This window comes from Piliocolobus tephrosceles, chromosome 21, assembly GCF_002776525.5.
Source record: "Piliocolobus tephrosceles isolate RC106 chromosome 21, ASM277652v3, whole genome shotgun sequence".
Classification (NCBI taxonomy): domain Eukaryota; kingdom Metazoa; phylum Chordata; class Mammalia; order Primates; family Cercopithecidae; genus Piliocolobus; species Piliocolobus tephrosceles.
Genome location: NC_045454.1, coordinates 36,194,030 through 36,205,892, shown reverse-complemented (window position 1 = coordinate 36,205,892; position 11,863 = coordinate 36,194,030).

Here is an 11,863-nt window from a genome sequence, read left to right as displayed (position 1 = left end):
CCCAGGTGAGGTGGACAGGTATAGAAATCTCCCAGGTGAGGCGGACAGGTATAGAAATCTCCCAGGTGAGGCGGACAGGCGTAGAAATCTCCCAGGTGAGGTGGACAGGCGTAGAAATCTCCCAGGTGAGGTGGACAGGTGTGGAACTCCCCCAGGTGAGGTAGAAAGGGACATAGCCCCCAGGTAAGGTGACCACTTCCTTCCCTTCTTTCCTCCCATCACCAAGTGTCTACAGACACCACCCCCGCCATACCAGGTGCTGGAGGCTGGCCCAGCCCTCAGTGGCTCCCAATATTTCGACAGATCCGTTCCAAACAGGTGCGTTCTAGAAACTCTGACAGCAGGGCTAACTCCACAGGGCACCAATGAGGACGGGAACCCAGGAATGTAAGGCCAGCCCTGAGCCTGGACCTAGTCAGTGATCCGTAAATGGCAGCCTAGGGACACTGGGGCCAGGCAGCCTGGGAGTGGGAGGGAGGGGCCGGCTCCCGCTGGGGCATGGTGGCGGGGTGGGGGACAGGGGGTTTGCAGGAGAAGACTTGTTTCATCACTTGTTCATGCAGATCTTCTGAGGCTCCCTCGCCATTCCAGCTCCACAAGGCCCTATCCAGCCCACAGCTTCTGCCATCCCTGCCCCACCCCGGGACTTGGACTCTCATGGCCCTGCGAGCTCAGCTGGCTCATTCCCGTCTCCCCAGCCAGCAGCCCCTCACCTGCCAGGGCTCCAATAAGCTTCGGCTCTGGAGGGCACCCATGCTGCCCCTTCTCCAGCCATCTTTATTTTGGGAGTAAAATTGGGGTATAATTTACATACCACAAAGTTGACCCAATGAAAATGTTCAGTTCAAAAGATTTACTATTGATTTAATCAATAGATTTTAGCATACTTAAACTTGTGCAACCATCATCTCTTCTACCTCATTCTAGAACATTTCATCCCCCCAAAAGGAGACCCCATCCCCATTAGCGGCCACTCCCCAAAAGCCCCTGGCAGCTTCCTGACTGTGGATTTGCCTGTTCTGGGCATTTCATATCAATGGAATCTCACATTATGTGGTGTTTCATGACAAGCTTCTTTTGTGATTTTGGGGGTTTTTTTATGTTTTGTTTTTCAGACAGGATCTCACTGTCACCCAGGCTGGAGTGCAGTGGTGTGATCACAACTCACTGCAGCCTTCATTTCCTGGGCTCAAGCGATCCTCCTGCCTCAGTCCCCCAAGTAGCTGGGTTACAGGTGAGCACCACCACACCCAGCTACTTTTTTTTTTTAAGATGGAGTGTTGCTCTGTCGCTCAGGCTGGAGTGCAGTGGTGTGATCTCGGTTTGCTGCAAGCTTCACCTCCCAGGTTCACACCATTCTCCTGCCTCCACCTCCCAAGTAGCTGGGACTACAGGCGCCCACCATCACGCTCGGCTAATTTTTTTGTATTTTTAGTAGAAACATGTTTCACTGTGTTAGCCAGGATGGTCTCGATCTGACCTTGTGATCTGCCCGCCTCAGCCTCCCAAAGTGCTGGGATTACAGGCGTGAGCGATTGCGCACAGCCCACCCAGATAATTTTTATGTTTTTTGTAAAGACAAGGTCTGTCTAAATTGCCCAGGCTGGCCTCAAACTCCATGGCTCAAGCAATCCTCCCTCCTGAGCCTCCCCAAGTGCCGGGATTACAGACATGAGCCATTGCACCCAGCCTTATTTAATTTTTGTATGGGTCTGCTTTGTTTTTCTGGTATTGGTCTTAAGTTCTCCAATTTATCTCTTCCCGTTCCCCTTTCATTTCTTTCCAATCAGGCCATTTCTCTCCCTCCCGTCACTCCCCTGAAACTGATTTCATCAACGTTACCAATGATAGACAATTTCCTTAATTGAATATTCTATTGTGTGCTTGTTATATTTGATTTATAAGACACATTGGACACAGCTGTTTTCTCTCTTTTCTTTCTTTGAGATGGAATCTCCCTCTGTCTCCCAGGCTGGAGTGCAGTGGCGCGATCTTGGCTCACTGTAACCTCTACCTCCCAGGTCCAAGCGATTCTCATGCCTCAGCCTCCTGAGTAGATGGGATCACAGGCATGCACCACCATACTGGTTAATTTTGGTATTTTACTGGAGATGGAGTTTCACCATGTTGGCCAGGCTGGTCTCGAACTCCTGGCCTCAAATGATCCACCTGCCTTGGCCTCCCAAAGTGCTGGCATTACAGGTGTGAGCCACCATGCCCAGCCTCTTTAACAAACATCTTAATTGGCTTTATGATTGCAGGTGTACTTTGGTTCAGCAACTGCCAGGGTCCACATACCTGCCTCGGAACTCCACATATCTGCCTTCTCCTATCCTGTGGTCTCTCACACCAGATGTGGAGGGTGACAATCTTAACAGCCGCCTGTCCCTGAAACCTGCCAGTACCTCTCGCTGAAACTCCGGAAGACTGGTACAAATGCTCCTATCCCAGGTCAGCCCTGGACCCGGAGGCCAGAGACAAAAAGACCCCAGCTGGGCTTCCAGCTCCCCAGGGGAAAGTTTGGTGCCGAAAGGAAAATATTTATGTGGTTTGTAAGTTGAGCTATCCCCCTGCAGAAGTGATTAAAAGGACAGTAAAGATGGAAAGTCTGTGTTGTCGTGATGTGGGCTGTGCCAAGCCACGCAGCAGGCGAGATCCTGGAGGACTCTTCAGGGAGCTGATGGACGTGACCTGCCGACCCTTTTGTTTTCTGAAATCACCAAACATCTGCTGAGTGAGCTGCTTCCTGGACCCTTTTGGGAATGTTCCCAGGCTTGGTTGTTGAGGAAACACAGTGCAAGGGTGGAGGGAGTTCTGGAGGCTGTGACTTGGCCAGAGCCGCCTGTGTGCATGGAGCAGAGGCGTGGGGGGTGTTTGGATCACCTCCAGGGTCCTTTTCAGCAGGAACACACATGAGTCATTTTTAATCAAACAACAAGAGAAAAAGAGACAAAATGTTATTAATGAACACTCCATGCCATGCTATGATGAAATGCTTTTATTTTATTTATTTATTTAATTTATTTATTTGAGATGGAGTCTCGCTCTGTTGCCCTCGCTGGAGTGCAGTGGCGTGATCTCGTCTCACTGCAAGCTCCGCCTCCTGGGTTCACGCCATTCTCCTGCCTCAGCCTCCCGAGTATCTGGGACTACAGGCGCCCGCCACCGCGCCCAGCTAATTTTGTGTGTGTGTGTGTGCGTGTGTGTGTATTTTTAGTAGAGACGGGGTTTCACCATGTTCGCCAGGAAGATCTTGATCTCCTGACCTCGTGATCCGCCAGCCTCAGCCTCCCAAATTGCTGGGATTACAGGCGTGAGCCACTGCTCCTGGCCAAAATGCTTTTAAAAGTCACACGAGGCTGGGTGCAGTGGCTGGAACCCCAGCACTGTGGGAGGCTGAGGTGGGAGGATCACTTTGAGGACAGGAGTTCGAGACCAGCCTGGGCAACACAGTGAGATCTCATCTCCACGAAAAATAAAAATAAAAAAATCTGTTGGGCATGGTGGCTTGTACCTGTAGTCCCAGCTACTTGGGAGGCTAAAGTGGGAGGATAGCTGGAGCCCAGAAGTTTGAGGCTGCACCGAGCTACAACTGTACCACTGCACTCTAGCCGGGGTTACAGAGTGAGACCCTGTCGAACAAGAAAGAGAGAGAGAAAGAGATGAAGGGAGGGAGAGAAGGAAAGGAAAAATGAAAGCTAGCTGACACCAGGTTTCTGTTGTGAATTAAATGTTTCAATTTCTTACCCACTGCAATTCAGACCACCACGCCTCACACAGATTTATCAGAAGGCATCTGCAGGCCAGGCATGGTGGCTCACGCCTGTAATCCAACACTTTGGGAGGCCGAGGCGGGAGGATCACCTGAATTCAGGAGTTCTAGACCAGCCTGGCCAACATGGAGAAACCTTGTCTCTACTAGAAATACAAAAAATTAGCCAGGCATGGTGGTAGGCGCCTGTAATCCCAGCTACTCAGGAGGCTGAGGCAAGAGAATCGCTTGAACCCAGGAGGCAGAAGCTGCAGTGAGCCAAGGTCACACCATTGTACTCCAGCCTGGGGAACAAGAGCAAAACTTTGTCTAAAGAAAAAAAAAAAAAAAAGGGCATCTGCAAAGGTTATAGGGAGATTCCTGGGGGAAAGAAAGCAGCCCGCTTGAGGAATCTTCTTTTGCTCACAGGTAAAAAAGCAAGAAGGCCAGGCGCAGTGGCTCATGCCTGTAATCCCAATGCTTTGGAAAGCAGAGTCAAGAGCATCATTTGAGGCCAAGAGTTTGAGACCAGTGTGAACAATAGAAGGAGACCCCAATCACTAAAAAATGTTTTTAAAATTAGCTGAGTGTGGTGGTGCACACCTGTAGTCCCCGCTACTCAGGAGGCTGAAACAGGAGGATTGCTTCAGCACAGGAGTTCAAGGCTGAAGCAAGCTAGGATTGCACCACTGCACTCTGGCCTGAGCAACAGAGTGAGACCCTGTCTCAAAATTAATCAAAAATGGAAAAGTAAAAGCCAAAGGAAAACTAAATGGGCCTTTCACACAGCTGTGAACCAGAACCTTCCACATCAGCACAGAGAGGGGGAAAAAGAACCACAGAGGATGAGGAGAGAGGAGTGCTGGTCTGCGTTCCTGGTGCTGGGAATCAGCTGGACACCAGGACACACCAGGCACAGTCAAATCCCACGTGGGTCTGCAACAGGGGTACCCGGAATGATTATGGGGTCCTCCTAGGGAGAGCTCGGAGTCCCAGCCAATGCTCCTAATTGCCTGGGGTCAGTAGGTCGCTGAGCTAATCTTCCCGAGCACATCAGGGGTCTCTGCCATCACTGAGTGGGGCTTCCAGAACACCCTGGAACCCAATCAAGTCCAATTAACCAAAAAGGCAGGAATGTGGCCTGGGACCCCAGCAGGGCTGGGAGGTCTCGGCAGGAGACCGGGATGGCCCAGGGATGTCTCACTTGTGGGAAACAAGCCCCAGGCCCCAGCCCCATCCAGGGCAGGGAGGCAGGGAACCCCCCAGGCTCGGGTCAGTGGGGTCTCTCTGTTCAGCAGGGCTTTGGGCTGTGGGATCCAGGGACACCAGCCTTGGTGGTTAATTTGATGTTCTGTTCATAGACGCATGATGATTTAAAAGCCACATTTCAGTAAGGCAGACAGAGGAGGACAAATGTTGCATGATTGCACTTATAGGAGCCACAGGGAATAGCCAAATTCCTAGAGACAGAAAGTAGAAGCGAGACACCCAGGGGCTGGGGTAGAGGACTGGAGACTGTTTTAAGGGCCTGGAGTGATGAGAAATTTGGGGTGTAGATAGTGGTGATGATTGTACACATTGAGAATGCATTTAATGTCATTGAATTGTACCTCCCAAGTGGTTAACATCATCAGTATCATGTAGGTATTTTTTTTTTTTTTTTTTTTTTGGAGACAGAGTCTCACTCTATCACCCAGGCTGGAGTGCAGTGGCACGATCTCAGCTTACTGCAACCTCTGCCTCCCGGGTTCAAGTGATTCTCCTGTCTCAGCCTCCTGAGTAGCTGGGACTACAGGTGCACCCCACCACATCCGGTTAAGTTTTGTATTTTTAGTAGAGACAGGGTTTCACCATGTTACCATGTTAGCCAGGCTGGTCTCGAACTCCTGACCTCAGGTGATTCACCCGCCTCGGCCTCCCAAAGTGCTGGGATTACAGGCATATGCCACTGCACCCGGCCCATGTAGAGTTTACTACAATGTCAAAGAAATAAAGACTTTAAGTTTGACATTAGCATTTAACCATTTAAGGAAATTGGTTTATGAAATGTGTAGCTTGATTTATTAGTTGCATGGCAGTGTTTAAATATTGGGGAAAATGGGCAGAGCGTGGTGGTTTGTTTACACCTGTAATTCCCAGCACAGGGACTGTCTAGGGGGACTGACCCTACCAGACCAGGTGATGCTCAGAGGACTGAGCTGAGGGGCAACAGCGGGGTTTTAGACTTACACCAGCCCGGGATGATGTTGATGCAGTCCCCACCCAGGGTCTCAGATCTGGGGACACACCCCTTCCTTAAGTGCTACCTGCCACTATTGGTAGTCTGTGCAAGATATAACACTCTATTCTTTTCTTTCCTTTTTTTTGAGATAGAGTCTTGCTCTGTTGCCCAGGCTGGAGTGCAGTGGCACAATCTCGGCTCACTGCAAACTCCACCTCCAGGGTTCACACCATTCTCCTGCCTTGGCCTCCCAAGTGGCTGGGACTACAGGCGCCCGCCACCACATCTGGCTAATTTTTTGTATTTTTAGTAGAGACAGGGTTTCACCGTGTTATCCAGGAAGGTCTCGATCTCCTGACCTTGTGATCCGCCCGCCTCAGACTCCCAAAGTGCTGGGATTATAGGCGTGAGCTACCGCACCCGGCCAACACTCCATTCTTTGAAAGGTAAGCACATGGCTGGGCACGGTGGCTCACGCCTGTAATCCCAACACTTTCGGAGGCCGAGGTGGGTGAATCACTTGAGGTCAGGAGTTCGAGACCAGCCTGACCAACATGGTGAAACCCTGTCTCTACTAAAGACACAAAAATTAGCTGGGTGTGGTGGTGCATGCCTGTAATCCCAGCTACTCAGGAGGCCGAGGTAGAAGAATTGCATGAACTGGGGAGGTGGGAGTTGCAGTGAGCTGAGATCACGCCATTGCACTCCAGCCTGGGCAACAGAGCGAGACTCCGTCTCAAAAAAAAAAAATCCTCCCACTTCAGCCTCCCCCCAAAATTTTTAATGTTCAGTTTATTAAGCATTTCCATCTAGGAAGTACATTTCCCCAAATATTTAAATATTGTTATGTAACTAATAAACCAAACTATACATTAATGAACCAATTTCCTTAAATGGTTAAATGCTGATTGCAAACTTAGTCTTTTTCTTGCCATTGTAGTAATATATACATGATATTACGTTAACCACTTGGGAGGTACAATTCATTGACATTAAATGCATTCTCAATGTGTGCAACCATCACCATTATCTACACCCCAAATTTTATCACTCCAGCCCTTGAAACAGTCTCCAATCCTCTACCCCAGCCCCTGGGTGTCTCGCTTCTACTTTCTGTCTCTAGGAATTTGGCTATTCCCTGTGGCTCCTATAAGTGCAATCATGCAACATTTGTCCTCCTCTGTCTGCCTTACTGAAATGTGGCTTTTAAATCATCATGCGTCTATGAGCAGAACATCAAATTAACCACCAAGGCTGGTGTCCCTGGATCCCACAGCCCAAAGCCCTGCTGAACAGAGAGACCCCACTGACCCGAGCCTGGGGGTTCCCTCCCTCCTTGCCCTGGATGGGGCTGGGGCCTGGGGCTTGTTTCCCACAAGCGAGAGAGCTCCTGGGGCACCTCGGTCTCCTGCCGAGAAGCCTCCCAGCCCTGCTGGGGTCCCAGGCCACATTCCTGCCTTTTTGGTTAATTGGACTTGATTGGGTTCCAGGGTGTTCTGGAAGCCCCACTCAGTGATGGCAGAGACCCCTGATGTGCTCGGGAAGATTAGCTCAGCGACCTACTGACCCCAGGCAATTAGGAGCATTGGCTGGGACTCCGAGCTCTCCCTAGGAGGACCCCATAATCATCCTGGGGTGCCTCTGCTGCAGACCCGTGTGGGATTTGGCTGTGCCTGGTGTGTCTTGGCATCCAGTTGGTTCCGAGCACCAGGCACCCGGGCCAGCACTCCTCTCTCCTCGTCTTCTGTGGTTCTTTTTCCTCCTTTCTGTGCTGATGTGGAAGGTTCTGGTTCACATTTGCGTGAAAATTAGTTATAGTTTTTCTTTGGCTGCTAATCTTACCCAATTACTTCTCTAATAACGATCTTAACTCCAAATATAGTCAATTCTGAGGGACTGTGTTACAACCTCCACGTATGAATTTTGGGGAGACACAGTTCAGCCCACACTCTTCCCCCCTTACAGAGGAGATGATGGAGGCTCAGAGAGGGGAAGTCATTACCCAGGTCACACAGCAAAATGACCCAGGTCACACAGCAAAACGACCATCATCTCCTGACATCCCTGGCCATGGGGCTCGGATGGCCGGACTCAGAATCCGCAGAGGTTCTGAGTCTCCAAAAGCAGTAGGAGAAATGTCCAACACTTACTGGGTGCCAGGCTCAATTTCAAGGCTGCATTTGCCTCACTTGTTCATTTTGCCAATGTCTATCGTGTCAGATGCAAATTGAAATGAAATACACTGATGGGACTGGATGCGGTGGCTCATGCCTGTAATCCTAGCACTTTGGGAGGCAGAGACAGGTGGATCACTTGAGGTCAGGAGTTTGAGAGCAGCCTGGCCAACATGGTGAAACTCCGTCTCTACTAAAATATAGAAAAATTAGCCAGGTGTGGTGGCACACACCTGTAGTCCCAGCTACTCGGGAGGCTGAGGCAGGAGAATTGCTTGAACCCGGAAGGTGGAGGTTGCAGTGAGCTGAGATCACACCATCACACCACTGCTCTCCAGCCTGGGTGACAGACTGAGACTCCATTTCACACACAAAAAAAACAGAAACAAAAAAAGAAACCTGGGTCTCACTCTGTCACCCAGACTGGAGTGCAGTGGTGCAATCATGGTTCACTGCAGCCTCGACTTCTGGGCTCAAGTGATCCTCTCACCTTAGCTTCCCAAAGTGTTGGGATTACAGGTGAGATCCACTGCGCCCAGCCTCATCCCTTCCTTTCTATATTGCCTGTGGTTGCTTTTGTGCACCATGGTCGATCCAAAACCAAATTGAGTCAGTGAGACACAGACCATCCGGCTTTACTTCCTTGTAATCACACCTCTGCGGATTCTGAGTCCGGCCATCCGAGCCCCATGGCCAGGGATGGCAGGAGATGGTGGTGGTCATTTTGAGTGGTGGGTTCCCTTACAAGTCACATGGCGGGAGGACACAGGCTGCATCCAGGACACATCCCCTGGAGGCGTGGGTATGGAGACCATGAGCCGAATTCATTCATTATCTAACATCAAACTCAATTCCCATGATGTAAGCACGTCAGCCTTAAGGGGTCAGTGCATGCTGCCGATTTTCACCTGTGGGTGGAATCCACCACTCCTCCTGTTGACTCTCAGCGGTGCCCAGCTTAGATGGTAGATTCTAGGGTCTCCGATGTTAAAGGTCAAGACTGTGATGTAATAAAGTATTTTTTTCAACGTGTGTCCTGTGACAGTGACGAGTTCAGAACACATAGAGCAGGATCTATTTTTTTTTTTTTTTTTTTGAGACGGAGACTTGCTCTGCCGCCCGGGCTGGAGTGCAGTGGCTGGATCTCAGCTCACTGCAAGCTACGCCTCCCGGGTTTCCGCCATTCTCCTGCCTCAGCCTCCGGAGTAGCTGGGACTACAGGCGCCCGCCACCTCGCCCGGCTAGTTTTTTTGTATTTTTAGTAGAGACGGGGTTTCACCGTGTTAGCCAGGATGGTCTCGATCTCCTGACCTTGTGATCCGCCCGTCTCGGCCTCCCAAAGTGCTGGGATTACAGGCTTGAGCCACCGCGCCCGGCTAGAGCAGGATCTTAGTTCCAAATGAGTCAAGGTTTAAATGTTAAGGCATCACTTGTTAATCTTGCACATAACATCTATCATATTCATACGCTGCCTAGTTTTGGAGTTTTCTTTGAATCAGAGTCTCACTCTGTCACCCAGGTTGGAGTGCAGTGGTGCAATCTTGGCTCACTACGACCTCTGCTTCCTGGCATCAAGCGATCGTCCTGCCTCAGCCTCCCAAGTAGCTGGCACTACAGGCGTGCGCCACCACGCCTAGCTAATTTTTGTATTTCTAGTACAGGCGGGGTTTCACCATGTTGGTCAAGCTGGTCTCAAACTCCAAACCTCAAATGATCTGCCTGCCTCAGCCTCCCAAAGTGCTGGGATTACATGCATGAGCACTGCGCCTGGGCCAGAGACATCCTGTTTTATCTGCTTATGTGGATTTAATGATATTTTCTTGGGGTATAATAAAAAAAACTTTCTTGGTTTTTGTTCACAGCTCCTGGCACATAATTCCTAAATCCCTAGAATCGACATTCATTCATAGGATGAACAAAGGTGTTAAGACAACACTATGGGCCGGGCACGGTGGCTCACACTTTAGGAGGCTGAGGTGGGCAGGTCACTTGAGGCCAGAAGTCGGAGAGCAGCCTGGCCAATATGGTGAAACCCATCTCTACTAAAAATACAAAACTTAGCTGGGTGTAGTGGTGCACACCTATAGTCCCAGCTACTTGGGAAGCTGAGGCAGGAGAATTGCTTGAGCCCGGGAGGCAGTGGAGGTTGCAGTGAGCCAAGATCATGTCACTGCACTCCAGCCTCAGCGACAGAGCAAGATTCTGTCTCAAAAGAAAGAAAAAAAAAGCACTATGGAAGCACTGGCTGAACTGAAGCGACTGCCTGGGGTTCCTCAACATCAAAGGTCTCCAGACAATTCTGCTGTATTTGCCCCAGTTTATAGAAATTTTAAAAGCTGGAAGGCAAACACTACAACTTGAAACCCAATGTGGTCTCACTGGGGACAACCAGGCAGATTCGTCAAGACAAAGAATGGCACAAGGGGCCGGGCACAGTGGCTCACACCTGTACTCCCAGCACTTTGGGAGGCCAAGGCAGGCAGATCACTTGAGGTCAGGAGTTCGAGGCCAGCCTGGCCAACATGGAGAAACTGTGTCTCTACTAAAAATACAAAAATTAGCCGGGCATGATGGCGCATGCCTGTAATCCCAGCTACTCAGAAGGCTGAGGTGGGAGAATTGCTTGAACCTGGGAGACAGAGGTTGCAGTGAGCCGAGATCACGCCATTGTATTCCAGCCTGGGTGACAGAGCAAGACTCCAACTCCAAAAAAAAACAAAAAAAGCCCACACACAGGAGCTCCTTTGACCCTCCCACCATGTGAGGAGGACACAGTGAGAAATCAGCCAATCAGGAATCAGGGTCTCACCAAACCCGTTCTACCAGCACCTTCAACTCCGACTTCCAGCCTCCGAAAGTGAGAAATCAACTTCCTGTTTCTAAGCCACCCCATCTATGGTATTTTGTTATAGTAGCCTGGATGGACTATGACAATGGGATTGGGGTCGAAGTTTGGATGAAAACTGGGGCCAGGCCCAATGGCTCATGCCTGTAATCCTAGCACTTTGGGGACCTGAGGTCAGAGGATCACTTGAGCCCACGAATTCAAGACCAGCCTGGGCAACACAGCAAGAGCAAGACACTCCTGCCACACCAAAAAAATATTCAGCCAAGTATGGTGGTGCATGCCTGTGGTCCCAGCTACTGAGGAAGCTGAGGTGGGAGGATCACTTGAGCACAGGAGGTCCAGGCTGCAGTAAGCCGTGATTGCATCACCGCACTCCAGCCCGGAAGACAGAGCAAGCCCTGTCTAAAAACCAAACAAAGACAAACCAGGCAGCAAAACCCACACTTCCAGCGATATGAATCGGAAATGTGACATGGGGATCAGTAAGTTCCCAAAGCCCACACCGTGTAGGGTGGAAGCTGGAGAGTTAGAGGAAAATTTTCTGGGCCAAAGCCCCAGTGGAGCACAGATGGGGTTTATGGCAAGAGCCTGAGCATCTCCCGGTGACAGCCACTGAGACCTGGAACTCAAACACATCCACTCTAGTGGAAGTGCGGGAGGCCGGGCCCCAGCATTCGGTGGAGGTCCTGGAGGCCGGGACCCAGGGTTCCCTGGTGGAGGTGCGGGAGGCCGGGACCCTGCAGTCTCTCGAGGCTGCCAGCAAGACCCAGCGACCTCCCGAAGCTGTCAGCAAGGCAGCGACCCAGGAGTTTCTCGAGGCTGCCTGGGACCATGACCAGATTATGAAGGCATCTCAGGCCCTGGAGCCA